Source organism: Spodoptera frugiperda, chromosome 12 (assembly GCF_023101765.2).
Source record: "Spodoptera frugiperda isolate SF20-4 chromosome 12, AGI-APGP_CSIRO_Sfru_2.0, whole genome shotgun sequence".
Lineage (NCBI taxonomy): Eukaryota > Metazoa > Arthropoda > Insecta > Lepidoptera > Noctuidae > Spodoptera > Spodoptera frugiperda.
Genome location: NC_064223.1, coordinates 2,640,284 through 2,658,324, shown reverse-complemented (window position 1 = coordinate 2,658,324; position 18,041 = coordinate 2,640,284). Strand labels below are relative to the sequence as shown.

Sequence of the window (18,041 nt, the reverse complement as noted above, 5' to 3'; positions counted from 1 at the left end):
TTAACGAGACAAGGGGTCTCGGGTTCTATTTCCCGGTCGGGCAAAGTATTACTTTTTCAGATTTTCGAAAATTTGTCAATAGTAGTAGCACGGACTCTGGAATTGTGGCCTGTATATAGCAATAGGCTTACCCCCCTATTACATGGGACTTATAACACAAATGGTGCAAAGTGGATGTACATTGTATAGCGGCATTAAGTGCCGTAATGTAGATCCTGCCTACCCCTTGGGGATTGCGAAGCAGTCATGCTAGCTAAGGAGGAGGCGGGGCGCGTGAGGCAAACCTCCTCACGTCCCGGCCGTCGCCGGAGACACTCCGGGCGTCGGGGATCGCGCGACGATCTCCGGCCACCGTAAGTGCGGGTCTGCGGACGACGAGCAAGGGTAGCTCGCCGCCCGACCAGAACCAGACCCGTGCGTGCGGCGCGTCGCGTTCTGCGCGCGCCTCAAAGAGCCATCAGACCACCACAGATGGGGCCCAGTAGGGCTGATGCCTAATCCGGAGCTGCGGACAACCTAGCGGGTTTACCGGGGCTCCGGCTCGACGGGCAGGAGTAGGAACGGCGTGGTTTTTAGTCAGTAAGAGTCTGACACTCCCTCTCGCCTCGCCCAAGGCGGGAGAAGTCATTGGATGATTTTCCACCCAAAAAAAAAAAAAAAACCCCTTGGGGATAAAAGGCGTGATCTTGTGTGTGTCACAGTTACTCTGTGGTTTTGGTACAGATTCAAAATAGTGTGTGCTCCAGTAGTTTTTCAGGTATTTGGTGCTTTCGATAGATAGTCAGTCAAACAGTCAAAGAGTATACAATAAGTTTATGGGAACAGTCTTTGACGAGAGTACCGAGTGGTTTCATGTCAAAGGCATATGTGAAACGACCACTATTTGTGTTGTAGGCTTGTTAGTAAGATTTGACCGCATACTGCAAACATGCAACTCGAACTCAAAGTGGTTGCTTTGTGCCTAGTCTGGTGGTATGTAGATACACTATGAGGATTCCATTTAAAGAAGTTATTGGCAAAGTAACGTGGAAAAAAATATGATGAAAAAAATCACAACATAGTATAAAACAAAGTCGCTTTCTCTGTCCTTATGTCCCTTTGTATGCTTAAATCTTTAAAACTACGCAACGGATTTTGATGAGGTTTTTTTAATAGATAAACTGATTCAAAAGAAAGATTTACATGTATAAAACATGCATAATATATCACCATTGCACCCATGCGAAGCTGGGGCGGGCCGCTAGTATATAATAAGATAAATACAAAAGACATTAAAATATTTGATGATTGTTTTTCATTACACCCAAAATGTCCTACACATGACAAAAATTTTCTTCATTCTTCTTTTTTTGTTCAATCAATCTTGCTGTGGAACGCTCCCCACCGATGTCAGGATGTGGGAGGATGCTGTCTGGTCGTTTGTCGTTCAAGCGGAAAGTCCGGGAGCTTCTTTTGAATAGATTGTCAGTCTCCATGATCATGGCTACAAATAGGTAATATGTAAATAGTATATGTAATGTTATTATGTACGTTTATTACGTTTCTATATTATTTAAATATATATTGGTATATATTTGTGTAAGTAGTAGATAAGTACACTGCATTTTTGCTACTTTTATCTTTTCTGGATTTGCTTGGTTCGTGCTCATCTGGTTTATTTCTGTATCATCTAAAGGTTTGGCTGGTAGAAAATGCCTTTTTTTGAGGGTTGAAAATTATTCAATGACTTCTTTCGCCCTGGGCGAGCCGGAGGGAGTGTCAGACTCTTACTGACGAAAAACCACCCCGTTGCTACTCCTGCTTTTCGAGCTCGAGGCCCGGTAACCTGCCAGGCAATCCGCAGCTGTAGGATAGAAAATGCTTATGGAATTAAGCCCATATTGTACACGTTTATGTGTATGAAGAGCTAAATAACACTTTGATACCATGCATGTAATTAATGGTACGGTACCTATCTAGCTTTGGTATACAAAGATGTACAATGGAGGTTAACCAGAAATGTCTCTATATAATCCCCTTAACAATAAATTTCACCCCATTACCTTTATTGCTGTCATCAGGGGTCTTCTTAAGATGCTCCTCAAAGTACACCCATTCTGGTCCTATGGCCAACACAGGGACGTACCCTTGGACCGTATCGACCGCGACAATGACCCAGTTTCGCCTGCATGTGTACAGAACGTGACGTATCTCGATACAAAGAGGGTACAGGTAAACAGTGTGATCGAGTCTTTGGTTACTCGATTGTTTTAGATATTATATGTCAAACAGCATAATAGACTTTAGTGTAGGGTGTTACAAGGTCGTATTTCGTTTGATTTTATATGTGTTCGTGACCTTGAGTGGTTGTGTTTGGGGAGTTCAGTGAAATGAAATTGTTTGAGTGCATTGTATTTTTTTTTAATATACCACTTTGAAGATGCCAAAAAGTTTGTGTATCAATATATTATTTTATTTCTCCTCTAAAATCAAGGAAATTGTGTAAAGTGTGTGTATGTGAGTACTAGATTGTAAATCTAACTATTTGCGTATTTCCTGAGCTGATGACTACCTAGCGAGTTTACCGGATCTCCGACTCGGAAAGCAGGATTAGGAGCGGGGTGGTTTTTAGTTAGTAAGAGTCTGACATTCCCTCTCGCCTCGCCCGAAGTAGGAGAAGTCATTGGATAAATTTCCTAAAAAAACTTTTTGCTTATTGGTGCTGTTGCAGTTCCTCAAACGGATCTACCCTAATAACACCTAAATGTTTCCTTACTTCCAAATTCCATTACAATCGATTTAACAATTTCGTAGCTAAGGTCAGACAGACAAATGTTCTGTTGTCTCAGCTTTGTCTTAATACTAGGCATTTGTCTCACACACAGACACTTATTTTTATTATAACCGAGTCGACTTCAGACAGATTTATGGGTCTGAGGTATGAGTAGGACAAACATAATATGATCTCATCATATTATTCGCGTTACTTACCACGATTATTATTATATATGTTGTTGACTATAAATTATTCTACGTACCCCAATTCTTATAATTGAAATGCTTAATAATACGTTTCTTAATCTTAATACTTTATTTCTTGCGGGTCTGCGGAAGCAAGGGTAGCTTGCCGCCCGACCAAAACCAGACCCGTGAGTGTGGCACGTCGAGTTCCGCGCGCGGTTCAAAGAGCCATCAGCCCACCACAGATGGGGCCCAGTAGGGCAGATGCCTGATCCGGAGCTACGGACTACCTGGCGGGTTTAACGGGGTTCCGGCTTGAAAAACAGGAGTAGGAACGGGGTGGTTTTTAGTCAGTAAGAATCTGACACTCCCTCTAGCCTACCCTAAGACGGGAGAAATTATTGGGCGATATTCCCCAAAAAATACCTTATTTCCCTTTTACTAAACAAAAACGCGACAATCTTAACGTTGACATTATAATAGCATTACCGCCATACATCACCAGCGAACACATCACTTCGCTTTTTATATAACCAACTAAAGACTATTATAACACGCGACGCGACCCATTTCACAAATGACGTGAGTACAACGCCGATTGTGGAACCCTCTCGCCGCCGTAAGTGGGATTTTGGACCCACCATCTTTATTTACAATCCAGTTGGCCAAGGTCGAGTGCTCCTTCCAGAGCCGGATTAACCGTACCATGGGCCTGTAGGCAATACAATTTTTGGGCCCCTTTTGTTTACTTATTTTGACTGACTATTATATGTATAATCACATGAATCATGTTACTCTCTTTAAGTTTTTCATAAAAAGAATGGTGGTGTCCATGGGTGGCCCTGATCGCTTACCATCAGGTGACTCGTTTGCTCGTTTGCCACCTATTCCATTAAAAAAGAACTAATACTCAACAGTCTAGTCTATTTCTATTCAGAGTTTAAACACACACAAAGCACATAGTGTTTTTTCAATTCACTGTCGTAAAACGCCACTGCCTGATATCATCCAACAAGATTATAATATTAGTTCTGGTATTAGATACTAAATGGTTCCATATGCTTTATAAAGTGTTACATGTGTTGAAAAAAAGATGATTATCATTATCGTTCGAGCCTTAAAACTTTTTTGCGGTCTGCAGTGGGCCCCTGTCGATGCTGGGCCCCTAGGCAGTTACCTACTCTGCCTTACGGTTAATCCGGCCCTGGCTCCTTTATACTCTATGGTGCTCTTAAAATCACCCAGAAATAGCGCGGGTTCAAAGACATTTTATGTTATATTTTCGTCCTTATAAATTTATATTTTAAGAACGTTCGCGATATTCGGAGTATAATAAGTTGTTCTATTTATAGATTGTTTTATGATAAGCTATTTTTTGTTGGGTAATAATGTCTTGTAACATTTTTTAGTTAAGTAATAAATATCTAAGTGTATTAGCTGGTTCATCGTTGGTCAAGAGGTAGCAAAGGCGACTGTCGTGTTCTCGGATACAATTCTAAGTGTTTTTTTGGATGTAATATTGTATTACTGTACAATGTATGGCTACTGCTCGTGGATTAAAAGGTGTTATATTATGTTGCACGTTGATGAAAATAAAATGGACCAAGGGCGTAGCTAGCGCATAAAAACTTCCCAATTTTTTACTTCGTTTCAGAAATTACAAAAGTCCAAATAATTAATTCCTTCTTATTTTGCGTAAAGCATGCTTTCAAAAGTTGGCAGCAACTTTAGGAAAATAACGTCGTCGTAAGGGCCCCCAAACATGACCGTAATGTAAGTTTTTTCTTTGAGGCTTGAGAGACCGGGCGGGAATAGTCATTGGATTTTCCTCCCTCAAAAAAGAAAGAAGGGAATAAAGTAAGAAGAATAAACAACTTTTTATACAGGGCCCCGCCAAGACACGCTACGCCACTGTAAGGGACACTACTTACCTTTTTCAAGTACAGAAATGAAGCTTACTTTTATTTTTACTCTGAAGAAAGAAAGCAAAAGTTTTGATACCCCTATCATAACTCTCGATGAGACTCCGCACAACGCAATTACTTCTTTCAAAGTTATTTATAGTTCCCTTTTGTTATCTATTAAAGCTGATAGCGCGACAACTTCGCTATTTTACCGCTAATTACTGCCTTTCTTTGTTAAAAAATAGGATAACTTGAGGCTTTTCAAATCTTGTAAAAGAATTGTTATAATCTTTTACTTTTGAACTAGATTTTAAGTTAAGAATATTAACTATCATTTTGGAGAACTCGGAAAAGATGTCCTACTCGTTTACGCAATGGACGTTTTGTGAATTGTGACTAATAATGATAATGAAACATGAGTGTCATGGCTTATGGATTAAACGTATGATGAAATATCATCACATAAAAAATATATCAGACTCTAAGAAAGTGCTACTGAACTGTATTACATAAAAGTGAATTATAGGCAATAGTCTTAGGCAAAACATTTTACATTATAAAACTAGGTTAGAGTTAAATTGCTTATTAGACTGTTTAGGCTAGACTGTAGTCGATTAATAAGAACGTTAGCTTTTATTAACATTAAGAAAAATAATAAACATACTAAAATTCAGCTTGCTTATTGCCATTACAAAAAACGTACTTTAAAAAGTATCGACTCAATTTAAAAAATGTAAATAAAACTGTTCTCATGCCATAAAAATTCAAATTCAAAAATGGAGTTCGAAAATGTCAAAGGCGGCCAAATCGTTATGCGCGGCTATGTTTGCAAAATGGTGCTTGTAACGGAAAAATAGGAATTGATTCTTGTATTAATAGCGAACCGGCAATTGACAATAAAAAATAATTTATAGTGTGCCAGTGGTATCCGTGTCATTGGATGTAAACTTCAATTAAAAGTTCGATATTTGAATTTTTAGCGTAGCCTGTTGAATGCGTGCTGTGTTTTAAATTTCTGGGAATTTTACAATTGCTTTGTTGTAGTATTTGTTTGAAAGCCTTGATGCATCTGAATTTAATTTTAAAATGTTTGACAGTCAATATACATAGTTAAAAAATTGAATATTGAAAATATGTTTGTAATATTCAATCGTCAATAAAATTTATACTAATGACGTTGTTATTAGTATTAGTTATTATTAATCATCATCATCACAGTTTTTTCGTCCACTGCTGGACATAGGCCTCTTCATTGGCACGCCACGATTGGGGAGACTGGGAAGGGGTTAATTCGGCCTCCGGTAACCTCACTCACACAACGAAACACAGCGTTGTTTCACGTCGGTATTCGGTAAAGCCGTGGTATCACTCCGGTCGAGCCGGCCCATTCGTGCCGAAGCATGGCCTCCCACACTTAGTCCCTACTAACTAACAACTAAAAATATAAGTTCACACCTCTTACTGAAGGCACATAACTCTAAAGGTATAAAGTTTGTGCTGTTATCCGTCAGTTGTTTGGATCCTCTGGCGAAACTCGAGCGTCAGGGCCCGGGCGCCGGCAATTTTCCTTCTTTGAAATTATTTTCATATAACTTCGAGGAACTTCTTATACTTATTTTAATTTGTACGAACCTTTTCTTGAAGGATTATTCAGGAGTTGTTTTGTTAATCCTTACGTTTTGTTTATGAGTTTATAATATGATTTGATTTTGTTTGTTATAAGCAAGATAATTATAGTTGGCTTTTAATGTCGACTATCGATACAAAAATACATTGAATATTGAATTTCAGCACCGATTTCTATACCAGTTTTGATTATTACAGTGCCGCTAATGGTCACCTGAAACACTATGGGCGTTACAAAATGTGTTGCCGGCCTTTTTGGGATTAGGAATTAAAGTTGTTAGGAATCAGGGATTGGGATGAGAGGTCATCGGGCCTCCAGTAACCTCCCTCGCACAACGCAAGCGTTGTTTCACGTCGGTTTTCTGTGAGACGGTGGTATTACTCCGGTCGAACCAGTCCATTCGTACCGGAGGATAGCTCTCCCACACCAGATACAATATTAAAGCAATATTACGCACAAAAACTACATAAAAACAAAACACATCGATCAACCAAAATCATAATAAGGACACAAACCATCATCACTAAAACAGTCAATAAAGCATGCTACACCTTTGCTTTAAAGTTGAAAATCGCTAATCAAACAATACGAGTAAATCATAAAAAGTGTACCCGATACATTTTCAGGGGTGTTAAATAATTCATCGATGATTGGGTTCACAAAGGGATTACTTCTTCATCGGAGCATGACGTCACATCCCAGGAGAGCAACATAAAAAATGGAGTACCTAATAGTAGCGTACTTACTCTTCCTGTTTTACGATGCATTATATATGTTTAGACGCCATGTTTTACATTGAGAATACATAGAGAGTCGACAAATAGGAGAAATTGGTTGTGATTTGTGTGGGGTTATTTTTGGTTTGTTTCTATGTTGACTACCCCTTTACAGTTAAGCTGGCGTGATATTATTATTGTACTCTTGTTCTTAAGTACAATTTTAATCCATGTAAAGTAATACAGCAGTTTCGCTATTCCAACATGACTTGTATTTTTGACGTTGTCGTTGTAGCGCGTAGCATTGCTACGGCGTAGCACAGCGCTACGACTGATGTTGTTTGTAGCCGCAGCCACGTAGCGGAGTAACCTTGAATTTTATTGAAACTTAAAATGATTGTAAACTAGATGGTCTGGCAAACTTCCTACATTTTTAAACCTTCCCTGCACTGGACAAAATTTACTAAACCGGTCCAGCCGTTCTCGAGTTTTAGCGAGACTAACGCACAGCAATTGATTTTTATATATTGTAGATAGTTTTCTGTAAGTAATATAATGTTCTATATTCGTGCAGTTTTGAGCACAAACTGTATGTAGGTACACACATTATAAATTATTTAATTTTGTATTACAATAATGTTAAACGAGATTCAATTAATCGAATACTTGTAACTGACCTTTATTTGAGTATTTATTGAGGAAAACCGTTCGTGTAGATATGTCGAGTTACATTACAAAGCTTATTTCTCTGTAATCCTCGTATTGGATTGGTTTTTCTAACACCCTCTAAAGTTTCAACCAGACGGGTAACTGCTGAGGCGACTTTTGTAGCGACGCATCGATATGATTGCCTCGTGTTCACTGTTATTATAATTTGAGAGACAGTGACACCCTATTCGTGCATGGGTGATAAGGAAAACCAATAAATTGTTATCTAATACCTTTAAACCAGCAATTCTGGTATATATCTGTATATCAACGATCTCGGAAACGGCTTATTGAAGCCGTTTCTTGAAATTTTGTATTTAGGCTGTTCCGGGGGTGTTAAATAAAATTGATCTAGCTAGGTTTCATTTTCAGAAAATGTCGTTTTATCCATGTTTTAATTAAATAACAACCTCGTATAATATCATTGAATACGAAGCTAAATTTTACCATTACTCACCAATAGTTTGGTCGGGAATTTTATTTAAAACTAGCTTTTGCCCGCGACTTCGTTCGCGTGGAATAGTGACTTCCGGCAAATTTTTGGTTTTAACCACATAGTTCCCGATCTCGCGAGATCTCTTCAAAAATGAGATGTGGAAGATATTCCAGGGAACTCTTCAAAAATCAACATAATAAGCTCTGCGTTTGAATTTAATAGATGTATACTCACTTAGGGCATTGAAAAAATAGTTTAAAAACGGACTTAAACTAACTTAAAACTAAAGAAAGCTACGAATTACGAATTTATAACAATTAAAAAAGAAACTATATTACAACCTATCCTCTATGCTATAATAACCAAGCTTAAACTAAATAATTTAAAAGAAACGACTTAAATCTAATCTAATTAATTTATAAATTAGACTTACAATTTTATTAAAAAAACTAACTACAGTAACTACTAATAATCGATATCAAACTAAACCTACGTTAAATAGTTTAACCAAAAAACCAGGAAAACCCAACAAATAAACTTATTAATTGACAAATACAACGAAACCAATTTAGAATATACGAAACAGCAGGACCACTACAGACAAATAATCATACGACTGATAATACACTTTTTCTACGATAGTACCGAAGCGCTCGGCCGATACCCAACCAAATGAATGTAACGAAACCATAGCGCGATCTATTTCGATCCCAACGCCATCTATCGAGGATAAAGACAACTTGGATTATTTATTTATACTCCGTTCGGGCATTTTCTTTGTACTAAAAGTTTAATTATATTGATATTATTTTTTTCATACCTTTTTACTATTTATTTACTTTTTTTCGATGAATTAAAACAATAACATGAACCGAAGTCGTGTAACGATCGACATAGAATTATTTATAAATAATTTATTTCTTATTTTTATTTTTTGATTTTTGAAATAAAAATATATATATGTCCTTTCTAAGGTTCTAAACTATATCTGTACCAAATTTCAACCAAATCCGTCAAATAGTTGCGGAGATTAATGGTATAAGCATAGAATGTTCGACGTGATTCTTTAATTTGACATAACTTTTTTATTTATAAACCGATTGACATGAAACAAACACTAAATGTAAATTTAAGCATCCCACAATATATTCGTGAAAACCGCATTCAATTCGGATCAGCCGTTTCTGAGATTAGCGCGCACAGACAAACAGACAAACAGACAAACAGACAAAAAAAAAGTTAATTACATTTTTGGGTTCGACATCGACATAACAATAACCCCGGCTATTTTTACCCGACTGCGCCAGAAGGAGGGTTATGTTTTTCGAGTGTATGTATGTATGTATGTATGTATGTATGTATGTATGTATGTATGTATGTATAATTGTTTGGCACGCTCTGCAGCCTAAACGGCTTGATGGATTTTGACTTGAGAGGTGTCGTTAGATTCGTATTTACTGTGAGAGTGACACTGGATATATCAAAATTAAAAAAATAACAAAATGGCGGATTTTTGGCGCCAAATTCGAATATTTCTCACTCTCTAGCCTAAACGGCTTGACGGATTTTGACTTGAGAGGTGTTGTTAGATTCGTATTTACTGTGAGAGTGACACTGGATATATAAGAATAATAAAAAAACAAAATGGCGGATTTTTGGCGCCAAATTCGAATATTGCTCACTCTCTAGCCTGAACGACTCGATGGATTTCCGCTTTATAGGGGTCGTTTGATTCGTATTTACTGTCAGAGTGACACTAGATATATAAAAATGAAAAAATAATAAAACTAAAAATAAATAAATAAAAAAAGTAATTTAAAAAACTAAAAAACCCGACTGCGTTTCTTTATAATATTAAAATGAAAAAACCCTGAAACAAGAAAGTAATCGTAAAATTTAAGCAGTCGGGACCCATTCTAGAAAGCAAGCCGTATGTGCCCTCACAAAGTCTTTATATTTAGAATGGGTCCCGACTGCTTAAATTTTACGATGACTTTCTTGTTTCAGGGTTTTTTCATTTTAATATTATAAAGAAACGCAGTCGGGTTTTTTAGTTTTTTAAATTACTTTTTTTTATTTTTATTTTCAATGTACAGACAGCACTTTTCTACGATTTTATTATATGTATAGATAATTTATTTCTTATTTTTATTTTTTGATTTTTGAAATAAAAATATATCTATGTCCTTTCTAAGGTTCTAAACTATATCTGTACCAAATTTCAACCAAATCCGTCAAATAGTTGCGGAGATTAATGGTATAAGCATAGAATGTTCGACGTGATTCTTTAATTTGACATAACTTTTTTATTTATAAACCGATTGACATGAAACAAACACTAAATGTAAATTTAAGCATCCCACAATATATTCGTGAAAACGGATTCGGATTCGGATCAGCCGTTTCTGAGATTAGCGCGCACAGACGAACAGACAAACAGACAAACAGACAAACAGACAAACAGACAAAAAAAAAGTTAATTACATTTTTGGGTTCGACATCGACATAACAATAACCCCTGCTATTTTTTTTATTTTTATTTTCAATGTACAGACAGCACTTTTCTACGATTTTATTATATGTATAGAAAACGTCTAGTTACTGTATTAAAAACCTTGCCAGTTAGATTGTTGAAAATGTAGCTTTCAGATGAATTATTGTATAAGTTAAATGCAAGCATTTAAATCGTTGGTTGTGAACACCAAAAAGTGGCGCGTTTGGTCATCCCGATACTCCATTTACATTATTTATTTGGCACAAATGAAAATCGGATTATATTTGTTTGTATCTTCCCTTGTATCTATTGTGTTTGAAAATGTAATTGTTTTTATGTATGTTTTAGATCAATGTGGTATTAAAAATGATAAAATTATAACACCTCGGTAAATGGCGTGTTTGTTCTTTGTTTGGAAATAATAAAAACGTTTATGTTCTCCACACACAGTGAAAAATACATTAAAGACTGGAGCCTGTACTAGCAATGCCTGTGTTATAGTCCAAGTTAATCATTACAGTAAATATTCAATAATAATGACATTATTTGGATAGAATATTAAATGAACCTTTTGTTGTGTTACTAGGCTTAATATAAATCTACATATTATGTACCATAAGCCGATTCACCTTGTTGAAGACTGCCTCGTTGGTCGAGTGGTCGCAAATGCAATTTTACAGCTTATCGAATATTTCTCAGTAGTAATACGGTGTCTGGAATCGTGTCCAGTATATGGCTATGGCATAGACCATTATCATTAAGATTCTTTTAAGGTACCATAATCGTCCACAGGCCCGCATCATACGCATCGCACGCAACGGATTTTAGTTTGTCTTGTATAGAAACTCATACAACTGCGTCCACTGATCCGCATCGTACGGACCGCTCATCGGCAATGCCTACATGCGATGCGTACTGATGACGTCATACGGAATGCGTACGATGCTTGCGACGCTTACCTTAACAAATTATTTTAGAGCAATTTCTATCTACATTTGTTTCAAAATTACAAGCACATAGGCTAAGTATATTGATTTAACACTTTATTCTCTTTCATGAAAGATTTGTGTCTCGAAGAAACTGTACCTTTCGATCTGAATGTGTTTACATTTCAATTACCTTGTGAGTCGTCTGGGAGACGAGCACGTGGAATTGTGTGTCGTTTATATTTTACATCTAATCGAGGTCAATGTACTCTGGGATCATTGTGAAGGATAGCTGGGTTTCTACGAAATCTATTATTGTCGAGTTTTATTGAAGTTTTGTGTGTATGTGTCGCGCTAGTTGTGATAAATGGCTATATCTTTATGTGATTTTATATTCAATACTTTTTATAGTGACTAAATTGGCGATATATTAAAGAAGGCCAAATTAAAAGCACCTTTAATAAATTGTAGCGAATGAGGTATGTAAGATTCATAGCAATTGGCGTTCTATTTCCTCTGCCTACCCCCACGGGAGACATATGTGATGTATATGTATGTACCTATAACACATCTTTTTTTCCTTTGTACAGAGTAACTAAGTAACTATATACTATACACCTCACTCTAACGTATTCTAACATAACCGCTGAATTAACGAACTTTTCAAGTTAAAAACACAGTTTGCTAAAGACACCGATCTTCCACAAAGTGGTTTTAAAGTCGGCTAGAGTTACTAACTACAAATTACCCGGGCACTTACTCGAGACGGCCAGGAGTTGTAAGTTGAACGTTGCAAGCGATTCACTGACCCCCGGAGACGAATAAATTTTGATGCAGTTTCCCAACTCTATGTATGTAGATCTTATGTAGTTACTGTTTTAGAAATGGTGGTTGAATTTTAAAGTGAGATGTAAATGGCTGAGGAATGGGTTTGTAACTTTGTTTGTTACCTTAATTTGGAGATATTGCTTGGTAGTGGTTATGGACACTTAAAAGATTATAATATAATAATACTATATAATATAATTATACTAGCTTTTGACAGCGGTTTCGCCCGCGTTTCTCTGTGATAAAAATCCTATCAACCAAGTCAGCTTATACCCTGTGTGTATACCAATTTTCATCAAGATCCGTTCAGTAGTTTGATCGTGAAACCATAAATCTTTCATATTTATGATATTAGTATGATAGCTAGATTTAATTAACAATTTTAATGGATTCAAAAAGTATTTGATAATGGTTTAAAGTCAAAAAAATATATTATTAAAAGGTTTAACTAAAGATCTGAATGGCAAAAGGCTTTGTTAATGGTTCAGAGTAAGACTGCGGAAAAACAGATTTGTACAATTTCGTAGAAAAGCTTTTTAAATCGATGTTGTTTTGTCACTTTGCCGAACAATTGTCGAAGACCACATTTCCAAAGTGTTCCAAGAAAATGGAACAAAACTCCAAGGTCGGATAGAATCCAGTGAACTCTCAAAGACTGCGAGCAGTTGGGTAAACTGGTAAGCTAAGTGCGCATTATATTCTAGTACTCTAGGGCAAGGACCTACTAAAACGTTATGGAGTCTCACTTACTATCTAAAGTATCTTATACTTAAGACTCGGGAGACACGAATTTACAGAATATGAAATACTAGCTTTTTTACATGACTTTCTTGTATAAAAAGTATTTATTCCATATTCATCTCCTGGTACATTCCTACCAATTTTCAGCCAAATAAATTTAGCTGTTCTTGAGATATACCTAACTTTCTTTTATATATTATGTATAATCTAGATTCTAATCTATTCTCACTGGTGGTCATAAAAACCTAATGATACGCCTTTTAATATTCGACTGCCTCGTTGGTCGAGCGCTCGCAAGTGCGACTGTTAGACTACTTCGGAGAATAATAGGCGTTTAGATAGAAATGTATGTTACGTTTTATTTATTTTATCAGCATTCTAAACTAAGCTTCCAGCTATAACAAGATTTTATAGCAGAATTTGCTCCATATCACAGCACGTTCGTTCGTCGCAAGTAAATTTCATTAAAATAGAACTGAAATTTCACAACATTCAGCGTTCGTATCTAGTGAATGCAGTGTCAATGAAATTGGGTGAACTGCAAATTTTGCATATTTCAATACATCGTACGGACGAAGTTGAGTAGAAAATTTTATGACTCACATTTTACGAACCGTGAATTTTATTACAAAGTTGACGAAACACAATCGATGCAAAGGTTTACATTTTCGATATAAAATGATTTTGAGGCCACAAAATACTATGTATCTATAGTAGCATATAGCAGCATTTTTATTAAAAACGATTTTATATAACGAAGGTTGCTAAATAAACTAAAAATACGGTTTACTCACATAAATTAATGGCAACGTCGCTGGGCCTGCACACGCTGCTCATAATGAAGAGTCCCTCTGTAACTCGAAACTTGTAGAGCTTTTCTCCATTAATTTACGCGAGTAAATCGCGATTTTTAGTCAAATCTCATTTAGTGCTATGTGACCACCTGTACAACAAAATTGGTCCTTGCCAGTAAATTCTCAGTCAATATTATTGTATAGTTAGAACAGGATTGAGATCACTAACTAGGCTAGGCACCAATTAGACAAGTACTTCAAATGTTGGTTCGTAGTGCTTGCGAACTCATCAACTAAGTACCTGCCTAACTGTTTACCCAATAATTCCGTGATATTGACCGCAATACTAATATTTTCTGGAAAGTTCTGACAGTATTTAATGGTATTGTGTTGAATGTAATCTTTGCATTTGTTTACTAATTTAATTAAGTAATCTCATTGCGTGGCAAGATATTGTAACATGAAAATTCACATTTTAATAGATACTTGATCCTCTATTATCTCATTGCATGACATTATTATCTTTTATTTACGTAATTATTTAACGAGCAACTCGACTAGTTTCAAGCCATGCTAGAGGCTCATGTTCATGAGCAGCAATCCGCGACATACGCGGTCGACTGACGCGCTGCTACCGGCGATTCGAGTTGCACGCCCGATTCGACTCTATAATAATAACGTGAGTAAGCCGACAAACATAATATGTACTTAATTTAGTATGTCTCACGAAAGTTATAATCTTTTAGTTTTTTCAAATTTCACGAATAAGGAGACATTTATGTCAGCAAAGACTTATGTCATGTAGCAGAAAGTCATGTCAGTGCATAATACGAGTTTCTTCTAGAAAAATAACTGCACGACATTTTTCAAAAACAAAACTTCGTCGTCTAGAAAACAATCCCGTATATGGCAGCATCATTATTTTCGGGCATTTCGTCGTATTTTCACAGTTCGCTTGTTCACAAAACTGAGCGTACATACATAATACATATATATATGTAAAAAGAAAAGTAGAGAAAGTTCTCGAACTGAGAGCTGACAGTTGTGACTTCTTGGAATTATGAAGATGAATGCCTCTACCTCCGCCTCTACGCTTGTACCTAAGTTTTAAAACGATGCACGATGTTCCTCGTCGCCATTTTGTTTTTTCATCTTGTTGGCGCGAATTCTATTTTGAGCATTGTTTATGGACATGTTTAAGTGCATCTTTATAAAAAGATTTTCGAGTTTGAAATAAATAACTGAGAAATCGGCCATGATTTTCTCTATTAGGCGTATTAATCCATAGACAACGTCACGCCTTTTAATCCCCGAAGGGGTAGGCAGACGTGCACATAACGGCACGTAATGCCGCTATACAATCATAAATCCCATGTAATAGTGGGTGAGCCTATTGCCATATCCTGGGTACAATTTCAGACAACGTGCTACTACTAAGAAATTTTCTAACAACCGAAAAAAGTCCAGTAATGCTTTGCTCGACCCGGGAATCAAGCCCGAGACCCCTTGTTCGACAGTCGTACTTGCGACCACTTGACCAACAAGGCAGGGTTAATCCTTCTCGATTTAATATGTAAGAACGTTATAAGTATATGTTTACAAATTACACATCAGTCTAAGTAAACATCTTTAAAATCAATAAAGAAAATAATAAATCCCATGTAATAGGGGGTGAGCCTATTGCCATATACTGGGCACAATTATAGACTCTGTGCTGACTAAGAAAATTTCGAAAAACCGAAATAGCCCAATAGTTCTTTGTTCGACACGGGAATCAAACCCGAGACCCCTTGTCCGGCAGTCGCAATTGCGACCACTTGACAAACAAGGCAGTGTTAATCCATCTCGATTTAATACGCAAGTACTTTATAAGTATGTATGTTTACAGATTAGACATCAGTCTGAGTAAACATCTTTAAAATCATTAAAGAAAATACTAAAATCAAAATCGAGTCCAGAAAACATGGTAACAGAACACACTCCTACTATTCCTCGGAGCAACACAAAACAATACTTCATCAATGATCGACGCTACAAACAAAGGCCATAAATAATATCTAAGTTTATGAAGATGTTTGCCAAGACATGATGAATGATGTAACACAAAACTTGTTGATCAACAATTCCTTTAGACATTAACAGGTAATCTATACATATAATAAATCTGTAGAAGGGTCAATTCTGTACATCGAAAATATTGAAAAAATAAATAGCAGGGGGTGTTACTGGGTCGATACCAAACCCAAATATGTGATAAAAAAAAAATTGTCTATCTGTCTGTATGTTCAAGCATCACGTGAAAACTAACGGTTCGATTTCGATGAAACTTGGTATAATTATAACTTTTTATCCTGGAAAAATACAAAAAGGCCACTATAAAATACTATAAAAAAGGCCTAGCCGTATTTGGGTCCAATAGATATTTATAAGATGTCATTGTCAGAGTTACTCAAAATTGAGAAATAAAACATCCACGCGAAGACCGACATCCGCGCGGACGGAGTCGCGGGCGGAAGCTAGTATTTACTATATTTACACCTATTTCCTACTTATAAGCATCAGTTTCCCGTAACACTGCGATCTATCGCCACCTTCCATAAACAACTGGACTCTATATTTGCCACAGATGATAGATTGTTGTAAACACACTTATGATAGATCAAACGGACCTCTGTGCTGCGATCAATCATAGACAACTGAGATTTCTGAATACTGTTTACTTTTTAAAATTTGTTTTTGATTGTCTTCGTTTTTTGAATAGGTTTAAAGGTAAGTGTGGGAGAGCCATGCTTCGGCACAAATTCTTCGTTTTTTTTTAATAGGATTAATGGTAAGTGGAAGAGCCATGCTTCGACACGAATGGGTTGGCTCGACTGAAGTGATACCACGGCCTCACAGAAAACCGACGTGAAACAACGCTTGCGTTATATTTCGTTGTATGAGAGAGGTTACCGGCTTAATTACCCCTCTTCCTAATATTCCCAATCCCCGATTCCCCAACAACCCTTAAATTTCTAACTCCCAAAAGGCACTTGTAATGCCTTTGGAGTTTTGGGTGTCAATGGGCGATGGCGATTGCTTACCATTAGATGAACCGTCAGCTCGTGAACTGGCTTATACCATAAAAAAGATCGATTTTGTTAATATTATTTTGTATTTCACACCCATTCGGTGATGTTTGTGTAACGAGAATATTTTTAAAAGTATGTATCTGTAAAAGTTCCCAATTCTAAAACTACATATTTTCATATTAATTTCTAGGAAATTCGCTATAGCGGGCTACGGGTAACTTTCGGCGAAAACTAAATTTAATATTGAAACGTAGGTGCCAGGTTCCCCGGCCAAAGTGAAAACTTTATTTATCCATAACGGTAAAATATCGTTGAAGTAGAATAGTTCAGGGCGCTTACTCTTGAAACCAATGTCAATGTCAATGCAATTTCAATTAATAAAATGACAATAATTATTTAATTTTAAAATTGTACAACTTCAATTGTAGATGTTAAAACAGCTTTCAGAGTACGGAATATAAAGTCAAACTAAATACCATTTAATTCATTCAATAATTATTATATTTAATTCATTCACTTAATACGGATGCAATGGGCGCTAGTGTTGCAACTCAATAGAGATTTCATAATATCTATATTTATCGACCGGAATTGGATTCCAGAGAAAGCTCCCAGCCGGGCTGGGGTGAGAGCATTCTCGCCCATCATTGGTCAAGATTATTCTCACAACCAATGACATGACGGTCCGAATGCCGATGACTGATGTATAAAACCATGAATCAGAATCATCATCATCACCAGCCTATAACTGTCCCACTAATGACCAAAGCCCTCTTCTCTCAATAAAAATGACCATATTCTAATTTCCCGTACCAATCTCATAATTCAAAACCTCCATATATACGAAACCTGACTA

At 36.5% G+C, this 18,041-nt stretch overlaps 1 protein-coding gene across 4 annotated transcripts in view; it reads left to right on the top strand.

Moving 5' to 3' along the window:
• The window catches only part of LOC118263056 (seminal metalloprotease 1-like), a 418,985-nt gene that overhangs the window by 30,243 nt on the left and 370,701 nt on the right, over nucleotides 1-18,041 (top strand). The gene's annotated exons all lie outside the window — the stretch shown is intronic.